Genomic DNA, 12711 nt, shown 5'->3' with positions numbered 1-12711 from the left:
TAATCATAAGTATGGCCCTTTCCTGAGTTCTGAGTTGCTCTAGTGAACTACTGAACCTGAGAGGGAGGTCACAGGAACCATCAGATTTGCAGCCTGTTGGTTAGAAGTGTTGGTGGCCTGAGGACCCTCACCTGAGGTTGGATCTGAAGTGGGGGCAGTCTTGTCGGGAACCGTGTTCCCTTAAGTCTACGCAATCTAACACTAACTCCGGGTGGTTAGCGTCAGAACTGAATTGGATTATACCACGTGGTGTCAGAACAGTTGGGTTAAAACAGAACACCATAACTGAATCCTATGGTGGCCTGGTATACCCGACAGGGACCAGTGACAGAAAACAGAAAATATGCTATATAAGAAAAAAGTCATTTGATCTTTTAGCTATTTGACTTTCATATATTATTCCTTCATACATTATATATCAATCAACACTCTTAAGCTTTTTCACATATGCAAAATCAGGCTTTTCATTATTTCACTTGAGAAATACTGATTTTGAGCTAATGTGTAAAGAAAGGCATGTCCACGAGGGAAGCGTTGGGGCATTTGCTAGGTATCTGGGATTGAGGCTCATTTGCTTATGCAAGGCAACGACACAGTTCTCAGCTGGAGGACTCCTTGCCCGACTCAGTCACTCCTCACTGACCTCACAGAGTGGCAGGCACCACCGGGTCGTGGACAGGCAGCAGTTGGGGGATGTGGCAAGGGGGTGTGTACATGTGTTTGGAGGGACTGCTTCCAACTCCTCAACTCATGAAATAACAATAGTTAATTTCCCCCCCCAAATGTTTTTATATGAACTAATTGAGCCTTATAAGTAATTAAAATACAACGTGACTTTAAATGAGCCAATTTAAAGTCAACATGTGCCATAACTGATTCAAGTAAGAATCTATTTTGGCGGTGGTAATTTTTTATATGTGTCCTTTCAAACTAGACTCTAAGCTCTGTGAAAGCAGGAACTATATGGCTGTCTCCATCTCAAAGCCCAGCTTACTTGGATATGAAAAAAGGGGCAGGTTGAGGGCATACAATTTGTTAACAAATGTTCATGTGACTTCTAAATGCCAAGCTCGTATTAGAGGCTAGGAATACAAGAAGAAAAGATGGTCATTTTTGATAAGAGCTCATAATTTAAAGGAGTCCAAAATAAAAGTTCATGTCTTCTTACTGGAACTTTCTTTGCGCTATTTTTTTGGAAATCTGAACAAAGTAAACTGGTATGTAAGAAGAAAAGGAGGCCATAAAACATAGTCATTCCCTTTCTGATGCCATCTCAACATGGGCTGGAGTCAGGCCTACTTCATCAACTTTTGGTGTAGTAGGCATACCTGCAGCCTTGTCAAGACAAACATGGAGTAAATTCTGCATCTGATGCTTCACAGACCTGTGGCCTTAGGTAAATTAATCTCCTTACCCTCACCTTCTTCAACTGTCACACGAGGATGGATAAGGTCATTTGTTGGCCAACACTGCAGATTAAATAAACAATGTGCCTGCCCTTCCTCACAGTACTAAATAAATGGTAATCATTAGAATTATCATCATCAATACCGTTATTTCAAAATTCAACAGGCCATGCAGCTACAAAAGGACATATATTGCTTGATTCCTCTTATATGAGGTTCCCAGAGTTTAAATTCATAGAGGCAGAAAGTAGAATGGTAGTTGCTGGGGACAGGGAAGGAAGAGGTGTGGGGAGTTATTTTTTCTGGGTACAGAGTTTCAGTTGGGGAAGTCAAAAAAGTTCCGCAGATGGATGGTGGTGATAGTTGCCCAACAAATGAACGTACTTAATGCCACACAACTGTATATTAGGTACTTTTTTATGAATTATTTTAATTTGCACAATAAACCTAATGATACCAGTATTATCATTCTTCCCATTTCAGAGGGGACTAAGCTGAGGTACAAAGATTTTTAACTCCTCTGAAGTCAAGAAGCTGACGACAAATAGCTGATAAAAATTTTTCTGGGGTTCACCTGCACTTTCCTACTACATTTTCTACTTCATTTGGTTCTCATGAGCTTGGGAGGTACAAATGGCAAACACTAGTATCCATGCATTACAAATGAAGACAATGAGACTCGGAGAGTTTAAATAACTGGTGATGGTTATACAGCTAGTAAGTGCTAGATCCAGGATTAGAATATCTAGATTATGTGGCTTCAAATCTTGTACTTTTTCCATAGGCCAAATAGTCTTTCTTACCAATAAGAGATCACTTAAAGGTCACTCATAAAACTGAAAGAACAAATTCAATGAAGAGAAAACAAAAAAAAGTGCTATTTAAAAAGTCAGATTCCAAACTTTTCAATTAAACCAGTTTCAAGGCTAATTCAATTTTAACCTCCTTCTCTGTATACCTCCCACCCTCTGCCTCAGAGCTTCAAAGCGCGTCCACATAAGGTATCTGGCCAGGAGGCTCATTATTTGTATTTTCTAAGACACATATCAACCCTTATTCTATACATCATATTCGACATCCAGGAATTGGTTCGCTAGTGAGGCAAAAATCATCCAGCTTGTCCAAGACCAAATTAAAAGCTTCTCTGTCTGACATATGTGCCAAATATTGATGACTTTCCCAATTTATCCAATCAATACTTATTGAATACTCTATGTGTCAGTCCCTGGGCTAGAGATATAAGGGTGAACAGGACGTAAACCATGTTAATTTAGATGTGGAGACAGATAAGCAAACACATTACAACAGAATGTAATATGTAGCTATTATAGGTACGTGAAAAGTGGAGACCAATTTTGCTTAAAGGAGTTGAGGGGCACCTGGGTGGCTTCAGTCAGTTAAGCGTCTGACTTTGGCTCAGGTTGTGATCTCGTGGTTCATGGGTTTGAGACCCGCCCATGTCCGGGCTCTGTGCTGACAGCTCGGAGCCTGGAGCCTGCTTCGGATTCTGTGTCTCCCTCTCTCTCTGCCCCTCCCCTGCTCATGCTGTGTGTGTCTCTCAAAAATAAATAAAAATATAAAAAAAAAATACAGCTCCTTCAACACATGTACTTTAATAAGAAGCACTGCCCTAGAGGTTCCAAAATGATAAGATTTGTAATTTAGAAAGTTAGAACAATAATTCTAGTGACTGTTTAGAGGAGGAAGACCAATTGGCAAGTATAAAGCATAAATAATATTACAAAATAGAACATTTCAGATGACCTAAGAATTACCTGCGTGAATGTTAAACATCTGGCAAATAAATAAGGACATTTAAATTCACAGAAAAGGAAGATCTCTACAAGCTAAAGTAGTCAAGAAGTCTCAGACATGGTAGGAGATTTTCAGAGAAAGACCTTAAGCCATCAATTTCCAGACCTAAATTCATTAAGTCAACAGATTTTAGTATTATTTATTACACATGAAGTGTTATTTGCTGAAACACCTACTCCATATTAGGTACTGGGAATGCAATACTGAACATAAGGTGTGACCCCTGCCATCATGACAAATACTAGTCCACCAAAAAAAATACAGATAGAGGTGTCATTTGGAACTAAAACAAGTACTACAAAAGAAAGTCACATGGTACCATGGAGACTAAGCAGATTCTGGGAAATGAAAGTAGTATACCCTAAAGAAGTGATGTCTTAGTTGAAATCTGAAGAACACATGGAAATTAACTGGAAAAGAAGGGGAAAGAGCATTCCAGGCAGAGGGAATAGGCATGAGAAAAACATGCGAGGTGAGATGGGGCATCGACAGTCCACAGAATAGAAACAAAGAAAGTAGAACTAACATACAGAAAGCAAAGCAAGGTGAAAAGAGGTCACAAAGGTAGATGGGCTAAATCATTACAAGTTCTATAAACGACAACACAGAGGAATCTTGAAGACATCATGCTAAATGAAATAAGTCAGTCATAAAGGACAAATACTGTATGATTCCGCTCATATGAGGTACCTGGAACAGGCAAAATACGTACTCTGTCATAGGGACAGAAAGTAGGATGGTGGTTGGAAGGGATGGAGGGAGAGAGAAATGGGCAGTTACTGTTTAGTGAGTACAGGGTTTCAGTTTTGCAAGATCAAAAAAGTTCTGGATATGGATGGTGCTGAAGGTTGCACAACGTGAATATACATAATGCCAATGAACTGTACAATTAAAAATGGTAAAAATGATAAATTGTTACATATATTTTACCATAATTTTAAAAAGTTATTTTTTAAAAGTTCTATAAGCTACATTAAGATCAACGGGAAGCATGTGAAGAATTTAAATATTGTTGGGGCACCTGGGTGGCTCAGTCAGTTGAGTGGCTGACTTCGACTCAGGTCATGATCTCACGGTTCGTGGGTTTGAGCCCCACATTGGGCTCTGTGCTGTCAGAGCAGAGCCTGCTTTGGATCCTCTGACACTGTCTCTTTCTGACCCTCCCCTGCTTGCTCGCACACTCTCTCTCAAATGAATAAACATTAAAAAAAATAATTTAAATACGGTATCATTATCAGACTTCAAGTTTTTATTTTTATGATTTCAAGTCTTTAAAACATTAACCCTGGAAACAACATGGAAAATGTTTAACGGGATTGTTTAATGTTTAAAGGATTAACGGGAGCCAGAACAGTTTAGGCACAGTAGTTAGGTTACAATTGTAGTAATTCAGGGGAAAGAGGGCAGAAGCTTGGACCAAGATGGTGGCAATGAAGAGTCACTCATTCATTCAACAAATATTTAATGAATGCCATTATATGCCATGCACTGTGATAGATGTTAAATATAGGACTGGCAAGATCCCACACCCGTGGAACTTATAAACAAACAAATAATTACCTTTTGTGATTAAGTGCTAAAACAGAAATAAACAGTGACTGTGGAAGGGAAGTCAGGGAGATAGCTATCTCTGGGGATGTGGTTTCATGCTGAGAAAGAACTAACCAAGCATCAGGGGAAGACTTCCCAGACAGAGAAAACAGCATGTGCAAAAAGTCTCAGAGATAGGAAAGAGCTTCATATATTTAAGGAACAAAAAAGGTGCCAGTGTGACTGGAATTTAGCTAGGGGATGGTAGCACCAGGTGAGTCTGGCTAAGAAAGTAGCCTCTGTATCATGTAGATTGCAGGGAAAATATTGTTTGTATTTTCAGCTCAATGGGAAGCCACCGAAAGATCTTAGGGGAAGAGATGGCATGATCTGTGGTGACTATGTTGATGGAGGTGGGGGGACATGTAAAAGTAGAAGCATGAAAACTACTTACAGGGTTAATATGATGGTCCAAAAGAATTATGGTGCCCTACACTAGAACAAAAGATACAGCTGGAAAGACTCATAAGATATTTAGGATACAGACCTAATGGGTATTAGCAATGAACTGTAAATGGAGAAAAAGTCATTTCAGAAATGAGTGCCAGTGTTTAGGCCAAGGCAAACAGATGAGTTTGGAGGATATTCACTGAAATAGGCAACAATGGGCAAGCATCACAATCATCTAGAGAGCTTTTTAAAAATACGAATTCCTATGTTCCATTTCCTTGGAAATCCTAATTCAATCTTTTTTTTTTTTTTTTTTTTTTTTTTTTTTTTTTTTTGAGGTGGGGTGGTGTACATGGGGATTTTTAACTGAAAAACCTTTCCAGGTAGTCAGCAAGGTTTGGGAATCACCGCTGTAGACACAGTTAACCAGAGTTGGTTTCTATTGCTTGCAATCCCATGTACCCTTACGATACGGAAACCAGTATGTGGTAGAGGGGTCCCTAAAATGTAGAACTGACTGGATTATGGTTAGGAACAGAACAGTACAGACCTCTATTTCATGCCAAGAGGTTGGCCATCCCTATGTGGTATGAGAAAGGTGATCACACTGTGGTCTGTTTTGTATCAGGACTCACTACTACTGAGGTACATTGCAAAGAGATGTAGTAGGGAAAACGCAGGATGTGATGTGTATTGGCCACATAGGTAGCCTTTAATCAGTTCCTACAAAAAAGAAATTGCTGGGGCACCCGGGTGACTCAGTTAAACATTTGACTTCGGCTCAGGTCATGATCTCACGGTTTGTGGGTTTGAGCCTTGCGTCGGGCTCTGTGTTGACAGCTCAGAGCCTGGAGCCTGCTTCAGATTCTGTCTTCCTTTCTCTCTGCCCCTCCCCAACTCATGTTCTGTCTCTCTCTCTCTCTCAAAAATAAACAAACATTAAAAAAAATTGCTTAATATGAAACAGGGGAGATACTCAAAATCCTGAATAGCCTGTAAGGCCATACCAGTGCATAATGGAGAACATGAATCCTGAGTTAAGCTGGTCAATCTGAAAACACTGGGTATAAAACAGGGCTTTTCTAAAAAAGTTTCACTCTGCCCAGGGCCAGCACAGGAGCCTTGCTGAGTTGGAAAATTACACAGGGCTAAACATGGTACAAGTAAAGGCAGAAAGGCAGGACCTACAACTATGGATGAGACTGAGACATACCAGAGTCTTGATTCCCCTATGGTCCTTTCAAGCACCTCTGTTATGCATTCCTTGCCTGATAAAGTTGGGAAACAATCTAGAAGCAAGAAGAAGTTTATTAATAACTCCCTTCACCAGGTTTTATTTCAAATTAAATAAGCCAATAAATTCCTTTTTTGCTTCAATCCATTTATATTGAGTTTCTGTTCTTTATAACCAAGAAGTATAAATGTAGTACCAACATTTTAAAAAATTAGAGCACTCATTTTTTTTTTCCCAAAAGGATCACCAGAGGCACTACCCCAAATCTACTGAAACAGAATCTCTAAGTCAAGGTATCTGTATTCTTTTTTTATTATTTTTTTAAATGTTTATTTTTGAGAGAGAGAGAGAGAGAGAGAGAGCATGAGCAGGGGAGGGGCAGAGAGAGAGGGAGACACAGAATCCGAAGCAGGCTCCAGGCTCTAAGCTTTCAGCACAGAGCCCAACGCAGGGCTCGAACTCACAAACTTAAAGATCATGATCTGAGCCGAAGTCAGATGCCCAACCGACAGAGCCACCAAGGCGCCCCAAGGTATCTGTATTCTTAATGTGTGTTCCAGATGAACTAGCAAATTGGGGAAACAAAAGTCTGGCTGTCTCCTTCCATACTGATGAAATGGTAATTGTTATTTCCCAGTAATACAGAGAAAGAACATTATAATGACATTTACGAGCCCACCACCGTACCAGAATCTACCATAGTATGCATACAAAGGGGCATGAAAAGTGTGAGAAGCTGCCTTGCCTACCAGGTCTTGTGACCTTCAATTCCTAAAAAAGGCAAGACCTACAAATACACCAGGGATTGCTAAACCTGTCTGATAAATAGAATAAAGTATCTTTTTGGTAGCTTAGGGGTAAAAGACGTGGGATTTAAACCCCTACCCATCAAACAACAAATCTATTTCCAAAATATGGTCAGTGTAAAATACATTTCCCTCTTAATATAACACAAAGGAGCACAAAAAAGAAAAAAAAATATGTGCAATGAAAATAGTCCATTAATTCAAATTTGGATTTAATCAACATGTATTTGAGCACTTACTATGTAAACATTTACTATATTAGGCACCTAAATACAGGTTTTCATTGATAACTAATAATCAGAAACACCAGCAAATTAGTAAATTGTCTGAACTGACATTTCTCTTTTCAGCCTAATGGTTTATTTAAATACCATCATTAAGGATTTTAACATATCAAAAGAAAATTGTTAGTGTTGAAAATAAGGAAGTTAACAAAAACATTTTACCAAATTCAAACAGCAGTTCTTAAAAAGACAACTTTGACACTTAAGTGTCCAGGTTAGCATAAAAAACAAAATCTAGGGGCGCCTGGGTGGCGCAGTCGGTTGAGCGTCCGACTTCAGCCAGGTCACGATCTCGCGGTCCGGGAGTTCGAGCCCCGCGTCGGGCTCTGGGCTGATGGCTCAGAGCCTGGAGCCTGTTTCCGATTCTGTGTCTCCCTCTCTCTCTGCCCCTCCCCCGTTCATGCTCTGTCTCTCTCTGTCCCAAAAATAAATTAAAAATGTTGAAAAAAAAATTTAAAAAAAAAAAAACAAAATCTATTCACTGTTAAGGCAGCTAATAGAATTCAGGCCAAACAACCAATCCTTGTTTATTCACTAAATTGCATTAAGTAATTAAGTTGGAGCTGTGGAAATCTGAGGGATCATAGTTGGATCATTTGGAGAGTAAATTCTGGAGCAAGAAAGAAGCAAGAGAATTTCTGGCTCTACTGGTATTTGTTTAGTAATATTTTCTAAGCTTTCTATAGAAAGAGGATATCTAGGGTCAATAATAACTATTTACAGAATACTTCCTTGAAGATCAATTTCTATAAATGGTTTCCTTTATTTCTACTTTTTTTTTAAGTGTATTTATTTATTTTGAGACAGAGACAGAGAAAGCAAGCAGGGGAGGGGCAAAGAAAGGGAGAGAGAGAATTCCAAGCAGGCTCTGCACTGTCAGCATGAGCCCAATGCGGGGCTCAAACTCACAAACTGTGAGCTCATGACCTGAGCCGAAACCGAGTCAGATGCTTGACCGACTGAGCCACCCAGGCACCCCTAAATGGTTTCCTTTAAATGCAGGCACAACTACAACTGATGATGAAAATATACTTAGTAGAAGACCTATAAACTCTGTGATTAAGAGACTTCTCGCAAAGTTTATTCTTGAGAAACGAAATCCAAGACTTCTAGTGTATGTGCTGCTGAAGCGAGCACTTAAATCCCGGATTTCTAAATTAATATCACTCCAAGAGTCATATCAACCTTTCAAAGCGTTTGTAGAAAAAATAACTACGCAACTCATATATAATGGCAACAGGCATTAGTACTATTTTAGTGTCGCACAAACAGCTCAAATAAAATACCATTCCTATACGAACAGAATCACTTTTGTTCAGAAGCAAATATGGGAACTCAGCTACAAAAATCCTACCAAATAATGGTATGGTGCTTTCAATTAACAGGCAATATCATGTGGGAAGAACCTTTCACATTTGTCTGAGTCCTCTCTGTCGAGAGTAGAATTTGGTGTATTTTTGTCGACAGGTGGAAGGCACTGAGGTGAAAAGAGTTTACATGGATAGTGGGTATCTCTGACCAGCAACGTGGGGAGAAGACTGGAAATACTGCCAGGAAGAGCACACAGAGGGCTTACACTGCACAGCAGACCTCCCTTAGTCGTGGTTTCAGTTAAAAAGAAGAAAACGAAAAGGAGGGGTGAATGGGTGGCTCAGGCAATTAAGTGTCTGACTGTTGATTTCAGCTCAGGTCATAATCTCACAGTTTGTGAGTTCAAGCCCCATGTCCGGCTCTGCGCTGGCAATGCAGATGGAGTCTGCTTGTGATTCTCTCTCCCTCTCTCTCTCTGCCCCTCCCCTTCTCTCTCTCAAAATCAATAAATAAACTTAGAGAAAAAAGAGAGTCAATGCTTTTGTCTTGCCTCCTGTACAGTGTCTGTAACACTGCTTGGGGGAATGTACAGGCGAAACGCAAAGGGCACTATGGTTGAAGTCAGGCTGGTCTTAGTTTGAAATTGAGTTCTATCACTTATACATTATACGATTTTGGCCAGGTATCTTTAAGTCTCCGTTTGTTTATGTATAAAGTGTAGTTAATGATACCTGTATGCAGGTAGGTGCAAATAATATATATCTGCATGTTGCAATGTATCTGAAAAATACTCAAGTTATTCCCTTTCTTAGTATGGTATGTTACACAAAGTAAGTATGCTTTAAATACATTCTGGAAAAAAGCAAGATATGTATAAATAAACATAGGAGATGCTATGCTGTTACTTTTATATTGGATAAATAAATTCTGAAACAATTTCACATGCCTTTGTTTTTTTAGGTAGTTAATATGTGCCTGACATAAAGAAGCCACTCAAATGGTGATTCTTCCACTAGGTTTTTTGGACCAAAAGTCAAGAGAATGAAATTCCAGTTTTATGAGCTGGATAAACCACATCCCTTCCTTAAGCCTCAATTTCTTCATTGAATATTTAACCTAATAGTCCTGGAACCTATGCACTGGAAGAAATCTTAGAGATCACCGACTGCACCCCCTTGCCTAAATCACAGAGTGGGGTGCAGACTGGGACTTGACTGGGAATCTCGACCACCAAGCCATAATTCTTTCCACAAACCATATGGTCTCTTTTACTTTCCTGTCTATGAAATATTGAAGACTGAAGTACTGATCTTTAGAATATCATCCATTTCTGGAAATCCACTAAATCAACAATATCCTTCGTTCTACCTTTATTAAAACCAGAAAATAAAGAAGAATAAACAAAACTGTCCATATTAATCCCAGTCAGCATGTTAGAGAAACTATGATACAGACAGCAGAGGATTAAAATTTTCAATTGTGTTGATACATCAAATACTTAGGATCGATTTTCAATAGTCTCCCTGACTCCATCTTTTTCATTATTAAATGGAATTATAATTACTGACACACAGAACTAGTAGAATCACTACTCTTCTGAGTTAGTCACATCTCTGTTATCTTGCTATCCCTTACTCTACCTTAGAGGACAATGCTGTATATATATATTTCATATATATATGCTGTATATATATATATACACACATATATATATTATATATATGCATATATACGCATATGTACATGTACTATATTATATATACGCTGTATATATATATAAAATATATATTATATATATATAATATATATATCTGTGGGGGGGGGGGGAAGTGCTTATAGTGTAGTGAGTCAGTATAGCGTACTGGCCAAGAGCACAGACTCTGGACTTGGACTGCCAGAGTTCAAATCCTAGTTGCACCAGTCGTTAGCCCCATGACCTCGATCAGGTTACTAATTTTATGTGCCTGTTTCCCCATCTGGGAGGATCACATGAGTTTATATGCATATTAAAATGCATAGTAAACACTATACAGATATTTGCTATTATGTTGTCCCTCTTCTTTTTTTTTTTAATTTTATTTTCTTAAAATTTACACCCAAATTAGTTAGCATACAGTGCAACAATGATTTCAGGAGTAGATTCCTTAGTGCCCCTTACCCATTTAGCCCATTCCCCCTCCCACAACCCCTCCAGTCACCCTCTTTGTTCTCCATGTTTAAGAGTCTCTTCTGTTTTGTCCCCCTTCCTGTTTTTCTTTTTGCTTCCCTTCCTTTGTGTTCACCTGTTTTGTCTCTTGAAGTCCTCATATGAGTGAAGTCATACGATATTTATCTTTCTCTGACTAATTTCCCTTAGCATAATACCCTCCAGTTCCATCCACGTAGTTGCACATGTTGTCCCTCTTCTTAGTCTCCCCCTCCTTGCATTTCTTTGACCTCCACATATTCCTCCTGAGGGATTTAATTCACTCCAAGGGGCTTGACTTCTATCTGGAAGGCCCTCTTTTTTCTCCTCTCTACCTAGTGAATTCCTTCTCAGCTTCTAAGATGCAGTTTCAATGCCATTCTCAATATCTGAAGACTTTCCACAGATCATCCTGCTCCTCCTGCCTCAGCACTCAGCTGTCCTTACCCTTGTGTTCCCACAGTCCTCTGACTGTATCCAAGTGAGAGCACAATTTACATTAGACTGAATGAGGTGGAGCCACTTGAAATTGCTCGTATTAGACCATTTAAGACCTATAAAAACAGCAATTTTACATGATTCATCATAATAACATCTCTTTATATTTCTGCTACTCCCTCCCTCCCTGCATTACACTCATAATGAGGGCTACATCTATTATTCTTTAAAAATACCCATATAGTATTTCAGATAGATACAAAGGTATAATAAGAATATACCACATAACCACATAACCATATAACCACAACCTAGTTGAAAAAGAGATCTACTAATACAGTAGTCTCCCTTAGCTGTAGGGAAGTGTTCTAACACCCCCAGTGGATGCCTAAAACTGTGGATAGTACCAAACCCTATATATACTGTCTTTTCCTGTACATACATACCTATGATAAAGTTTAATTTAAAAATTAGGCACAAGAGATTAACAATAGTAACTAATAAAACAGAAAAATTATACTGTAATGACAGTTATGTGAGGGGCACCCAGGTGGCTCAGTCAGTTAAGCATCTGACTCTTGATTTCAGCTCAGGGCATGATCTCATGGTTCGTGAGTTGGAGCCCTGCATCAGGCTCTGCACTCTAAGTGCTGGATTCTTTCTCTTTCTCTCTCTGCCCCTCCCCCACTCACACTGTCTTTCTCCCTCTCTCTCTCAAAATAAATAAGTAAACTATAGAAAAGTTATGTGAATGTGGTCCCTTCCTCTCTCAAAATATCTTATTGTACTGCATTCACCCTTCTTTGCAGTGTGAGATGCTAAAATCCCTGTGTGACGAGATGAAGTGAGGAGCATGATGGAGGCATTGTGATAGAGCTTTAGGCTACTACTGATCTGACCATACATCCATCAGAAGGAGGGTCCTCAGTCAGCTTTCTGACTGTGGTTGACCATGGGTAACCAAAACAGGAGTTAAGGGAGGACTACTGTACGATGTAAGCTCCCCCGTGTGCTCTTCCCAGCATCCTTCCGGTCTTTTCTCCCTGCCCTGACATTCAGAGAAACCCACTATCCTTAATTTGATGTTTATTATAACCATGCAATTGCTTAAACAATTATTGCTTAAGTATACTTCCCTAAATAATACATACATGTTAAATTTTATGTAAACGTGTTCTGTCACTTGCTTTATTCACTCAACCTTTTCTTTTTCAGATTCACTCAAGTTACTAGATAGTTCTAGTCCACGTTC

General features: G+C 39.2%; 1 protein-coding gene across 5 annotated transcripts in view; it reads right to left on the bottom strand.

Moving 5' to 3' along the window:
* SCMH1 (Scm polycomb group protein homolog 1) overlaps positions 1–12711 on the bottom strand; it is a 187452-nt gene that overhangs the window by 164120 nt on the left and 10621 nt on the right. Inside the window, exon 2 of one of the 5 annotated variants that reach the window (XM_047869812.1) lies at positions 6415–6490. The exons of the other annotated variants lie outside the window; for them this stretch is intronic. The gene's annotated coding sequence lies outside the window, so the exon portion shown is untranslated. The remainder of the gene's footprint in view (positions 1–6414; positions 6491–12711) is intronic. 5 annotated transcript variants of the gene reach the window in all.

Source organism: Prionailurus viverrinus, chromosome C1 (genome assembly GCF_022837055.1).
Source record: "Prionailurus viverrinus isolate Anna chromosome C1, UM_Priviv_1.0, whole genome shotgun sequence".
Classification (NCBI taxonomy): Eukaryota; Metazoa; Chordata; class Mammalia; order Carnivora; family Felidae; genus Prionailurus; species Prionailurus viverrinus.
This window is presented reverse-complemented; position numbering and strand designations above follow the sequence as displayed.